At 40.5% G+C, this 12,329-nt stretch overlaps 1 protein-coding gene and 1 long non-coding RNA gene across 4 annotated transcripts in view; both read left to right on the top strand.

Annotated features, from left to right (window-relative positions):
* GRIA3 (glutamate receptor, ionotropic, AMPA 3) overlaps positions 1 to 4,732 on the top strand; it is a 323,974-nt gene extending 319,242 nt beyond the window's left edge. For 2 of the 3 annotated variants that reach the window (XM_005872700.2, XM_005872698.2), the window contains exon 16: positions 2,551 to 4,732. The gene's annotated coding sequence lies outside the window, so the exon portion shown is untranslated. Of the gene's footprint in view, positions 1 to 2,071; positions 2,126 to 2,550 lie in introns of all 3 variants that reach the window. The other variant, XR_313960.2, reaches the window with a different exon arrangement.
* A 7,248-nt stretch (positions 4,733 to 11,980) lies between these two features.
* Positions 11,981 to 12,329, top strand: part of LOC106727213 — a 20,946-nt gene continuing 20,597 nt past the window's right edge. Inside the window, exon 1 of the long non-coding RNA XR_001363388.1 lies at positions 11,981 to 11,990. This is a non-coding gene — a long non-coding RNA (uncharacterized LOC106727213). The remainder of the gene's footprint in view (positions 11,991 to 12,329) is intronic.

Here is a 12,329-nt window from a genome sequence, read left to right on the forward strand (position 1 = left end):
GAAAGAAAGAAAAGGAAAGAAAGAAAAGGAAAGAAAGAAAAGGAAAGAAACTGAGATCAGTAAACCTTTGGGCAGAATGTTGCTGTTCTAAAGCAGCAGACCAGGACATCAAATGTGGGAAAAGAGCCACAGAAATGAACTTGACACAACTTCTGGTTCTCTGGCTTTCCTTTAAGTCATCTTGGTTGATCCATTTTGTGAAGCAAAACTTAGGCTAATTAAAGCAAAAATCACATTTTAATTGGCATGGATGCCTATGTGGTTACAGCCCAGTTAGCTAGCACCTTGGCAACCATCCCTCAGATGAAAAGCAAACCTGGGAAACGCCTCTGCAAACAAATCTGTCCCCCAAGTCTGTGAAGTCTCCAGATGAAAAAGAAAAAAAAAAGCTTTGGAGGATGCTGGAAAAAGCCTTACATGTGCCAGTCAAGAGGCACAAAGCGGGTTGAGCCTGGAGTAGAAACCCCTCTGCTGTCTCCGGCTAGTTTGGTGATGTAATGTTAGGGAAATGTTGGTTAAGTGAAGAGTGAGATCTTCATTCATTCATCCTTTATTTCCCCAAGAAGTTCTGGAATATCTAATTTGTTGCCTAATTATTAGACTTCCAGTTCAATGTGTTGGCCTAGATCTGTCAGGGTCTACTCAGGGGCACAGAAATGAAGAGGCACCCTGAGGTGTAACTTTTATTACTAATTATCACAGCCAGCCTTGGGAGTTTATGGTACCTGTAATTCTTCAGGAAAAATTCTCAAGGACAAATCACCTACAAAAAATGTGATCCAGGTGAAATCTGCTTAATAAAAAGGCATCCTTGAAAGAGGAGGAAGTCCTCTATGGGTGAGAGTAGAGTCAGGATTATTAAACTCCTTATGGGAACATGTGCCTCAGCCCCAGATCCAGCACCCACTAAGCAGCAGGTAGTCAAGAGGCTACCTGCTGCCTCTCTGGGTTACTGACCTACTACTGGAAGTGTGGGCCCCAAGCATAGCTTGGCAGGTGACCGACTGCCAAGTGTTCCAGATTCACTGCGCCCTAGGGTTAATTCTGCTAATTGTTTTAAGAAATATTTTCTAATTTTTTTCATTGCTGTTCAGCACTACTTCTGGCTTCTTTGGTTTCTTCAAAAATATTTTTGAAATCCTCATTTTCAAGACCTCAAGATGCTAAAGTGAAGGAAGATTTCCATTTTTCCTCTAAAATATTCTTCCTAGAAAATATTAACTTTGTTCGTGTAGCCATTTTCAAAGTCATCAATCTTCTTTTTGCAGCCTACTCATAGACATCCTTGCTGGGGAAATTTTCCTGCTTACAGACTTGATCCTCTGTTAGGTGGAATAGCTGGAGTAGTGATGTTCTTTGTCCCCAAAGACTTTTACCTCAGAGATAATGTCATCTATTGCCATTTAAAAGCAGGAAACAGAGGCACTGAGAGATTAGGTCGCTTTCCCAAAGTTATGCAGCTATGGTCAATGGGAACCAAGGAGGGGACTTGGATCTTTCTACCATAGATGTGAAATTTATCTAAGTTTCTGAGACAGATATGACTCAGGAATCTGGGCATTCCAAAGAAAAGGTTTCTTGTTAACACTTTCATGTTAGTGTTATTCTGCCCTCTGGTTTTTGGTCTTCAGGTGCATCTTTGTCAGTCTTCTTACTTTTATTCCAGGGCCAGTGGTAGAAAATTTTATGCCAGTCCTTTGGGATAGAATTCATTGTTAGCTCAGGAAGAGAAGGGTCCATTAGTGTAGAGGGAAAGGATAAAGAGGAGGGATGTGAGATTAAAGAGGAGACAAGAAAGTTTTCAGAACCAGGGGCAAATGAATCCTCTGCACTAGTTAATGCTCCAAGAGGAGAGTGGCATCAACATCTCCATCAGGCCCACAATATCAGGGCAAAGACCCCATGAATGCCAACCCCCTTCATGGGTTTCACTGTTCTGGCCTTTCCCTGAAATGTGCTTTCTCTTTAAGGTCTCTGTACTATTTTCAGACTTTAATAACTAAGGTTGTAGGTATTAAGAGAAATAAGCTGTCACCTTTCTGGCAATGAGCAGCAAATTTTCTTCTCACAGGCAAATGGATTTCAATCGAGCAAGCTACAGAACACTATTTACCCTCTGTACCAGGTAAACAGTCCTTGGTCACAGGTTCTGCAATCAGAATACACTCCTAAATGCAGTTATCCTGAATATCTATATTTATTTTTTTTCTGAATATCTCTATTTAAATGCTACTAAGACTTTCTAGTATACCTACATCCTAAGTGATTAACGTCTTGAGTTAGACTTCATGCAATGCCTATATATTCCTTAGTACAATACATAGCAGAGAAAGAACTTAATTTAACTTGTTGAAAAACATTTGCATAAGGTAAAATAATTTAAACTAACATGTTACCTAAAACCAGTAAAACTGGGTGCAGCCCCAGAGATGCCAATTTGAGAAAACAGCCGTGGTTCTTGTCCAAGATAGAGTGAGCCATAATAAACTTCTCAATTTCCAATTTAAAAAAAAGCCCGTTCAAATTTAAATTTCCCCCTTGCCTTTTCAGATCCCTTCCCATTAGAGGCATGTGAGGAGAGGAATCACCGAAAACGTGGCTGCTTCAAGGATCCTGAGCCAGATTTCACTCTCCTTGGTGTCGGGCATGACACGAATATTGCTGATGGTGCAATGACCTTTCAATAGGAAAAACTGATTTTTTTTTCCTTCAGTGCCTTATGGAACACTCTGAGACTTGCAACAATACAAACCATCATTGAAATCTTTTTGCTTTGCTTGAGAAAAATTTCAAAAAAACCAACAAAAAAATGGACATGCAAGATTCCAGTATGTGGAAAAAAAATCTTACTAAAAAAAAAGTCAATTCAACAAAAGCCATTCTTTGATACCACTGCACAGTACTTAAACACCATGTTCTTTAATACACACACACAAATTTAAAATTCCAGTTCAGCAAATAGGCCCATCTTAGCTAAAATAATTTCTCCTGATAAAAATTCTTTGACTCCCTGTGTGTGGGAAGACAGACTGGCATTTGTTCTAGGATCTGCTGACCAGATGTTTTTGGTACTTCCTGTTGGTGATGAAGTTCTGTGCACACTATTTCTTTTCAACGTTGCTGAAATGTGTATATCTTTAAACTGTAGATGCAACACTTAAGAAAATTCAAACACTTTCAAAAAAAGGGACTCAACAGTTACTTCTCTGTGTTCTTGAAATGGTTTCGTGAACATGCTTTGATAACTTCCCACTCAGTGAAGGGATTAACAGAGTTTTCGAAATTGACTTTTGTGTGTAGCTAGGGATGGGGCACGATCAGGCATACCTCTCGGTGCTTCCCTAAAACGAATCCCTAGGGCTTTTCAAGAAGCCTGGAATTTCAGCTCACAGATCTGTTTTTCTTGCTTCAGTGTGCATTTTAAGTCAATATAGCTCAGTATCTAGCATTGAGGTGAGGGAAATGCTGCCTATACTCCCAAATGTGTTTAGAATATCTTTCTCAGAAACAACACTGTGTTTAGCTCTGCTTTCTCTGCTAAGTATGCCTTTCAAGTGTACATCACGGAGACAGTACTGCGTTGCAAGGCAAGCCAGTGGGTTCAGACCACAGATCTCAATCTGACTTTACTCTTGCTAGGTCTGTCTTACCAGCTGTTGCCTGTTACAGCCCGCGGCTCTCCGTCAGACTGCATGTGTCCTTTTCTAGTTTGCAAAGAATAAAATGCATTCCGAAACCTACTGCTAAACTGAGGGCCTCAGCATCACTCCCAGGTCCTTGCTTGGAGCAGTGTCTCTACTGACTCTCTAAGAAGATCGCACCACTGCTCCGCGGGCTATCAAGTCACTAATTGTGTACCTGACATTGGCATCATCAGAACAGTCAGAGGAAATAGTTGCTCACTAATTACCTCCTATATAACGACGTATGCTTTCTGTAGTTCAATAGTTTGCTCTCATCAGTGACATGCATTGGGAAGTTTCCAGACTGTAAAAACTAAGAGCTCGAATTTATTTCCCAAGTGTGACCTTTAGATGCTTAGTTGACTTGCTGAAAATTTGCTCTTGTCTTCAGAAAAGAAAGGAAGAAGTCTCGTTCCAACAAAATGTTTCAAGAAAAGTGTAATATAAACTTTCATTCCAAAAAAGTGTGTCATAAGTGAATAACTTATCTGTCAAATTTTAAATGGTATTGAACAAAAAAAAAGAAAGCTGTTGTGTTTTTGTTTTGTTTTCATGAAACTGTAATTTTCAACTTCTGAATGCTATAATGTTCCAGCGCAGGAAGCTAATGCTGTGCGAATATGAAGTTAACATAAAACAAACCAACCTACCTACACACAAATGTTTTAATAGGCACTGTATAAAAAGAAATGTATGTTTATTGATTCAAATCAGTTTTTCAGAGAGAAACTTAATTGGGAATGAAGAGGCGGGTAAATTGGTTTGTTATTTTTTAAAAATTTGCATGTTTAAAAAAACATTGATTGCTTCAAATTTCTGCTACTAACTTCAAGCTATGGGAGTTTGGCGGTAGTCACTTGAGGATTATTTTTCCAAGTCTTTTCTTTTTGTTGTTAAAGCTGTACTTCAGTGAACAGAAAAATTGCCAAGCAAACTAATGGCTGTAAAAGCATAAATTGCATGTATGGGTACAAATTACGGAGCCTCATTGCCATGAGGTATTGTACAAAGTTTTAATACATTTTGTAAATAAAATTGTAAAGAAAGAATTCTGTTTTCTGTGCTTTGTGTAAAATTGGCTTGGATGCAGATGGCAAGAAGTAATTATTCACTAATTTCCTTCCCACCAGAAGCTTTGCCAATGTAAGTCACCTTACTGATGATTTTCACAAAGGATTATGCCTCTCCCCACCCCAACTGCAGCTGCAGTCAGACTCAGACCCCTTCACCTAAGTGGAACGGTACCACCAAACTTTAGATTAGGTTTGTCAGGATCACTAACAGTGAGATGGTGTCTACAAACAGCAATAAGCAGGACCTCGGTTCATATGCAAAGGAAGAAAGTTTGATTTCAGGGCCTTCCATTCCCACTATCTGCCTCCTCCACCCTTCGGGACTCTCTCCTCAGAGACTTGTCTTGACTCTAACTTTGGTCCAATCCTCCCATTTCCAGATATGATCTCTCATGAATGTGCACAAACTTAGGACTGATAAACCTCAAAAACACTTCTAATTCCTTTCCCACATAATCACAAAGCATATGTCCTAGTACTTAGTTAATTAGCTGAGTTTTGTACTGCTGTCTTAATTACTGACAATAACTTAATGTTCTATTGGAAAATCTTTACTCCACCAAGGGTCTCTGATCTGGAGTGAGGGAGAAATAATGAACTTAGGGATATACTGACTTTAAATTATTTCTGAGAAAGAAGCAAAGGTTAATTATCTAATCTGATTTGTAGATACTAAACATGGAATATAGTTTTAGCCGATAAATAAAGCAAGTGTTTAAATATAAAGAAGATTTATACTATGATCACTACAGAAAACAGGGGATAATGATAGGAGAAAAGGAAAGGGGATAGTTTGCAACTAAGAAAAGAGGAGTGGAGTTGAGATGCTAAAGAGATAAAGGAAGAACGATATCTGGAGTTAGGGAGCAAGAGAACAAGGAACACAAGACCTTGGAGAGGAAGACAAATTGATGCGGGAAAGGAAAATTCTTAGAAGATTCTGAAGTATTAGGCTGATATAACACACTGTAGTTGATTTGGCCTGTGGGCTTCAGCATATTACTGCCATTTTCAATGTCCTCTGAAATGTCCATTAGCTGGTAAATGACTTGCACTTTAAAACTCTTCAACTGCTTTCCTTCAACTGCTTTTCTGGCAGTCCCACCAGAAGAGAACTTGATTATCAAGGGAGCAGATTCAATGACTAGATTAGAGTGATGATCCCCTTGATGGACCATCACTCTAATGGTGCCTGATGAAGTCAGTTCAGGTACAGCAAGTCTTTGATTAACATTATTTTGTTCAATGTTGTTTCATTTACATTAATGAGATGCTGTTGGAACTTAACTCTTTTTTAAAATATATTTTTTATTGATTTCAGAGAGGAAGAGAGAGATAGAAATATCAATGAAGAGAATCATTGATTGGCTGCCTCCTGCACACCTCCGACTGGGGATCTAGCCCAAAACTGAGGCATGTGCCTTGACCAGGAATTGAACTGTGACCTCCTGGTTCATAGGTCAATGCTCAACCACTGAGCCACCCTGGCCGAGTGAAACTTAACTCTTGTTTATATCAATTAGCTTATGGTTTCATTATATATTGTTTTGCTTAATATCATAGAACCAATCAACAGCATTAAGTAAGGACTTACTATACCAAATATGTCCCCAGATCTTACAAAATAATAGATTTATATTTTAGCAGGAACTCTACTTCCTTACCCCAAAGGAGAAGCTAATCTCAGGTACTGTGGTAGATGATGGTGAAGTACAGTTGAGGTTTAGGTGGGATTTGTGTGTTTTTTTCTCCTTAGAGGAAAGGAGACGCAAAGGGGGTACTTTTAGTCTTTCTCAAATTAGACTATAGGTGGCTATATATCTTGTTTACACATAGAGTCAGACTCACCAACCAGATTTGCAAAAAGACCTTGAACTTCAAATAGCATGCTCCTCCTATGCACAAAATGAGAATGTTTCTTTGGTCTCATTCTGTCAATAGGGCACTTGTCCAGGTGATGTTTGGTTACAATGACAATGACTGTCAAAAAACTTGGGCAACTTGCCAATTAAATTCAGTTAGGCTCCACTTGATTGTATTAGGAAGGGGCAGAGGGAGAGTCTTCATTTGGATTTCTTATAGTTCTTTCTCTGAGCACAGCATTGGGCATGAATGGATTCAGATCCTTTCAAGTCATCATCTACCTTGTCAGCAAGACTGAAAACCCCCTGAGGGCAGGAGCCAAGTTTGTTACCTTATCATCTATGCTTTCCCCTTAGCCTAGAGCTTAACTGAATTTCTCTTTGTGCCTCAAAAGCTGTGAGCCTTTTCAACTGAGGAGTTATATCCAGCCCCTGTAAGCCTCTAGCTGCTGAGAACTTCAGAATGTCCACATTCTTGACAGCCTGCCCACCCTCTGAGCAGGAGGTATTTGCTTATTTATTAACTCATGATGCATAAGCTATAAAAGTACAAAAGAACCTGTAATGACAGCCTAGGAAATAATCCTCTCCCCATGTCAGCAGCTTTGACAAAATTGCCCCCGCAGTGGTTTCATTAAGTTTCAATCTTGTAGCAAATGGTTGATTTAAATTTTTCTTAATAAATATTCATTAAGCTTGAACAAGTCAATTAAAGCTCTGGCAGCAGCTCACAGGAATCTTGAATGTAGGCAGACAGGGGGAGAAATTTTGCAAATATTTCCAACAACGTTGCAGTCTTCCCCCATAAGAGTGCTAGTTTTCCTGAACAACTGGGAACACTCTCAAACCTGGGGAAGCCATCTGAGGCCTCCATTTCCCCCCATTTACAGTGTAGCTTTAGAAAATCTTGTTACATCCTATCTCCTCTTCCACAATTATTGTACTGCCCCACCATCCTATAGAAACTGCCCAAAGTCATCAATAAATTGTAATCTATACTTTATAGCAAAGAATGGCAGACTTTAGCCCATAGGCTAAATCAGACCCACCACCTGTTTTTGTTAATAAAGTTTTATTGGAACATACCACTCTCATTCATCTACATATTATCTGTGGCTGCTTTTGCCCTCCACTGGCAGAGATGAGTAGTTGCAACAGTATTTCCCAAAAAGCCTAAAATATTTACTAACTTAATCTTTACAGAATAAGCTTGCTAACTCCTACTTTACCTTACTTGATAGTCATTAGCTTATTTGACCTCTTTCTAGAATTTGGTGCTATTAATCTCTCCCATCTCAAAAATCTCTATTTATGCCTGGCTGGTGTTGCTCAGTGGTTGAGCATCGACCTATGAACCAGGAGGTCCGGATTTGATTCCCGGTCAGGGCACATGCCCAGGTTGCAGACTCAATCCCCAGTGGGGGGCATGCAGGAGACAGCTGATCAATGATTCTCTCTCATCATTGATATTTCTATCTCTCCCTCTTCCTTCCTCTCTGAAATCAATAAAAATTACATTAAAGAAACAACCAAAAAACATATATTTTTTTATTCCCTATTCCTTTGACTTCTGTGACAGCCCTATCCCCTGGTTTTCTTCCTAGCCTGCTGCTAATTTTTCTTCTGCTTTCTGGTCTCCTCTTCTCTCTTAATATCAATGTTCTCCTGAGTTCCACCATGTTCATTCCTCTCTTCTCACTCTGTACATTCTCCCATGGTGCTATACCAAGGTTTCCATTTCTACTTGTATTATGATTGTTCTCAAGTGTCCATTTCCATCTCAAAACTCTCTCCTGAGCTCCAAACCAATACAGATAATCCCCCATTTATGATGATTCCGCTTAAAATTTTTCAGCTTTATGATTGTGAAAAAGTGATACATATTCAGTAGAAACTGTACTTTAAATTTTGGATTTTAATCTTTTCCAGGGCTAGTAAATACATTTCAACTTACAATATTTTCAACTTACAATGGTTTAGTCAGGATTAATCACTTAGTAAGTCAAGAGGCATCTGTATATCCAAATGTCTATGGTATCTTGTGACCTGGATTATCCCATAAACACATCAACTTGCATAGCTATAGATATAGTGAAAAGTAAGCATATGATTCTTTTTATCTTTTGGATCCCAGAATCATAATATGGTTTACACTCATGTGGAAGAAAATCAATGAGTGTTATCACCAAAGAAAGAATATGCAAACTCCAAACAAGCTAGCCAAAGACCTGCAAACCACACCCTGAAGCATAATATAAGGAGATGGTTCTGATCACCTTGAGGGAAATGTTGTTTGGAACCTGGATGCAATAAAAGAAAGAACAAAAAGAAAGGGATGGATGCATTTGAGATATATATATTTGTATATATCCAAGTATGTATATTTGTATAAGTGTACAGCGTACTCTAAACAGCCAATTCTCTAGATTTTTTTTCCTTCCCCTTACCATTGCCACAAAAGATTGAGCCACAGGACGGGGGTCAATCACCAACATAAACCCATTCACCCACTCCAGAAACCTGGTAATCAACCTTGCCAGCTCCCTCCCTCATGCTTACCGTCACTCAAATCCTGGTGATTCTGCTTCTTTGATCTCTGAAATCTACTTCTATGAATCCCTATCTTTGTTTGAGTTTGTAACACTTTCTATATAGCTAAAGCAATAGCCTCTTACCTGTCCCTCTTGTTTCTAGTCTGTGTCCCTCCAATTCTTCCTTCATATTGCAGCCAGAGTGATTTTCCTCACCCCATCACTCTTCGGCATCAAATGAGTCCCAATTGCCCTTTGGCAGAAGAGTAAATGCCCTTTGTTTTTCACAAAAATCCCTTCATAATCTGCCTGCTACCCATGTCTTCAGCCTTATTGTTTACCACTCCTTTACCTCCATTCTCCACTCCATCACAAATATCCACTAAGATCCAATTATACTTAACGACTTAAAATTTCTGGCTTTGCCATCTGTTGTCATGCTTCCATGTTTTTGCACATGCTTCTTACCTGCCTGGAATCTCCTTTCCCTCACTTTTATGTCTAACTATTTCATACTCTGTCTTTAAGACCAAACTGGCATAATTTTCTTTGGGAAGCTTTCCGTGTCTATCTTCTCCCCACAGGACTGAGTTAGAGAATCTTCCTCCATGTTCCTATCTCAGTAGTGCATACTTCTTTCATAGCATTATAATGATATATCATCTTACCTACTAGATCATGGGCTAAGGCCATGAGCAGAGTTTCTCTTAGTCATTTCCATAACTGAAACAGAGTTGTAAATATTTCACTAACAAATGAATGAATGAAACAAAATAAATGAAATGTGGGAGTGGGAAAAAACCAGAGGCATAACTTAGGAAGTAATGTTGAGGACAGAGAGGAAGTGCCATCTAATACTCTACAAAATAAAAATGAAAAATCTCATACCATCTGTCCAAAGAGGTCTACTTTCTACATTATTGATCCATCAGCAAAGGCAGTTTTTCTCAGCCTGGCCATTCAATGTCTTTCTTCTCCCAAAAGAAGCCCATCATCCAGGCAACCAAGCCCTCAATTTCCTTTGGATGTGGAGTATCCCCTGTACTAATCACTATTGCCACTCCTATGGGCACCCTCCTTGGCCAATACCCCAATTTACTGCACTCTATCAAGGTCATTCACTCATAGGACAGTCAGATGTGCAAATCTAATCGTTTTAAGACTCAGCCATTGGATAGTGAATGGGCAATATAAATTTTAGTCTAAACAGACACATTCAGCTCATACACAATAGTGTTCGACTCAGTCCACATGATATACAAAGTTATATACCTCTTATACCCGCTTCAAGAAAGGATTTACTGCCAAGCCTCCAGCTGTTAGCAACTTCAGAATCTGCCTCAGCTTTTGAAACAAGGTCACACTCTTGTTGGGTCATCCCACAGCCAATGACTGAGCAAAATGGTTATAATCAAAGTCAGACCCTCTCAGAATAACTCCAGCTAATGACCAAGAAAAGCAGTGGTACAAAAGCCTAGCCATTTTCACCCAGTGTAAGACTTCTCTAATGAGCAATCTTTGCTCCAAAAAGCCCCCTCAGGTGGCAAAGACTTTTTCAGGTCCACATCCCATTCTGGTGGCTCAACTCTGCTTCTTCTTCCCTATTCCTTAACAGGTGTTATTCCCTAATTAACCTTTTGCACTCCTAACTCCTTTCAGTGCCTGTTTCTCTCAGAGTTCAACCTGTGACATTTGGTACCAGAAGGAGTCCAAGAAAATAGGTCACAGATGGCGTTTTGGGACTGAATTCCTCACTACTAGGTGAAAAGTTGTATACATACAGCTCATGGCACAAGGAAAACCAGTTGTTAAAGCTTTTAGCTGTGGTCTTTTGGGAAGAAAGTGCCAATAGAAAGGATGTGCTAGTTGGTGAAATGATTCAAGCATTTAAAATGCATGGGATGCCCTAGCCGACTTGGCTCAGTGGATAGAGCGTCAGCCTGTAGACTGAGGGGTCCCAGGTTCGATTCTGGCCAAGGGCACATGCGTGGGTTGCGGGCTCGATCCCCAGTAGGGGGCGTGCAGGAGGCAGCCAATCAATGATTCTCTCTCATCATTGATGTTTCCATCTCTCTCTCCTTCTCCTTCCTCTCTGAAATCAATAAAGAAATATATTTTTAAAAAAAATTAAAAATAAAAAAATAAAATGCATGGGAGATGGCAGCGTAGGTGAACACCTGTACCTGCCGCCTCCCACAACCACATCAAAATTACAACTAAAATATAGAATAACCATCATCCAGAACCACCTGAAAGCTGGCTGAATTGAAGTCCTACAACTAGAGAAGAAGAAAGCACACTGAGACTGGTAGGAGATGCAGAGGGTCTGACACCCACGTGTACCACTTTTTTAATTGGGAGGGAGATCATCCCTGCAGAAGCCGCTGGTGAGGAGCAAGGGGTCCCAGCCCCACAACAGAAGCCCAGCCCAGGATCCCAGAGCTGAGAAAATAAGTCCCTGTACCTACGGGCTGTAAAAACCAGTGCAGACTGGGGCTCAGTGACACAGGCTGCTGGAGACCCAGCTGTTCCTCTTAAAAGGCCAGCACCATGAACTGAACTTACAAGGTCCTGCTTCCTCTGAGCTCCAGCACCAGGGTGAGGCTCTGAGAGATACATTTGTCTAGCATCAGGTCAGGAACTTGGGGGAGGCTTTCTCCCAGACAGAGATGCTTGCAGTGATCATTGTTTCTATGCTGGCACCTCCCTGGTCACAGGGCTGACTGGCAGCAGCCATTTCTGTTTGCTCAGCCTGGTGATTCCCTAAGACCTCACCTCATCCAATTTACAACCCCACCCAAGCTGTCTTCAGCAGCTGCTGCATATGAATGGCCTGTCCTTGTTTAGGCTAAAATCTCTCAAACAAGCTGCAGCTGGGTCAGGGAGTCACAAAACATACCAATAAAAGGCCCAAGACCCGGCACCAGCATTAACCTGCCTTGCTTCATAGCCAGGCCTCATCTGGGCACTTCCAAACCCAATACAAAGAGGAGGAATCTGCAGAACTCTCTGGAGATCCTGCTGGGTGACCCCAGGCAGTGGCTAACTTTGCACCTCCCTGGAAACCCAAGAGCCAGTGTACCCAGTGGTCAGTGTCAGATCATACCAGATAACAACTCTTCACATCCATAAGTGACTCACTCAAGGAGAAGACTCAGTGAGCACCAAAGCCCCACTGAA

The sequence above is a fragment of the Myotis brandtii genome, unplaced genomic scaffold, assembly GCF_000412655.1.
Source record: "Myotis brandtii unplaced genomic scaffold, ASM41265v1 scaffold39, whole genome shotgun sequence".
Classification (NCBI taxonomy): Eukaryota; Metazoa; Chordata; class Mammalia; order Chiroptera; family Vespertilionidae; genus Myotis; species Myotis brandtii.